Here is a 1474-nt window from a genome sequence, read left to right on the forward strand (position 1 = left end):
ATAATGATCAATTTTCAAATTAAGGTGATTTTTGATAATCGGTCCCAAATTATTTTGTGGAAAATAAATGCATTTATCATTACTGGAGTTATGACATAACTTTACCTCCATAACCTCTGTAATTATTTATCTCCATTGTAAGATATAAGTTTTATAGAACGATCGTGCCCCTTGTCAAATCGAGATATAAATCAGTGGCACTACCTGAATTGATTATAATTATTAATAATAATTATAAATAATAATTACCCAAGTTGCTTAGTATGTATTAATTAACTGTCTATTTAAAATGTAAGACTCTTCTGGGTTACATTAAGAAAAATGTTTGATTTCGCGTGTGGCTGTTATCTCAAAGTATTAAATAGAAGTTACATTAGTTTTGAAGGATAATTTGAGACAATAATTGCTATGACGAATGTATAGAATGAAATGTTCATAAACATAAAATCTTTACTCTTGGAACCATTCGATATTATATTATCATTATTATAATATGTAATGAGTGCTATATATGTGGACTTAAATTATGTAAACATAGTAGAAGCAAGAGTATGTAAACATATATATTTGTAATGATTCATTGTTTTCGTAGTTCTGAATTAATGGTTACTTTTATGAAGCCTTAAGAAATAACAAGTGTGAGAATAAAGGTTGCTTGGAATTGCTTATATTTCGCCAAACACTGTACAAAAAACGATGGAAAATGTTTTGTATGAAAAAGAAATCCGACATTTAGTAATAATTTTGGTAGCTCTGATTCTGTAATGATAGTGTTACAACTGGTATTTTAACAAACCAATATAAAAACTCACATTTTGATAATTTTATTGTTTAACAAAGGTATCAACAAATACCTATTCTTGCAATACAATGTAAAATTGTCTTAATGAAATAAAAAAATTATTATTATTTATTATATATTCCACACGCCATGGCCTTATTTAATGGTTAGTAATGAAATACAGAGCAATTGCGAATAATAATATAGAATGTATCTGTAGTAGCTTAAGCAATCATTGTAATTTATACTGCAAAGATTGACAGATGTGTTATGAATTGGGTTTATCAAATAAGTACAATAGGTAACGCACGTGCGTATAATCGTATACGATACTTAAAAAGTTGGAGCAGTTTTCGTTTTCAGAAGCTCGCGTTCTATTGTAAAAGTGCGCTCACACATATCATAATTATATTTATTTTAAAGTACTCAATGTTCTTGCTTGAAAAATCTCTCAGATACCAAGTAATGGCGTCATGGACTTCACATATAGTTGTAATCATTACAAATACAATTCTAATATTCAAATTTATCTATGCGGCCAAATAATTTTGGATGAAATCCTTAAATCTTTAAAACAACTCCAACTGTTTTATGTTCTACGTTACAATATATTAATGTGGGTGGAATAACATGAAATAATGGTTTCATTAATAACATAGTTTCGTGCTTAAGTTAAGAAAAGTTATTTTGATT

This window comes from Homalodisca vitripennis, chromosome 6, assembly GCF_021130785.1.
Source record: "Homalodisca vitripennis isolate AUS2020 chromosome 6, UT_GWSS_2.1, whole genome shotgun sequence".
NCBI classification, from domain to species: domain Eukaryota; kingdom Metazoa; phylum Arthropoda; class Insecta; order Hemiptera; family Cicadellidae; genus Homalodisca; species Homalodisca vitripennis.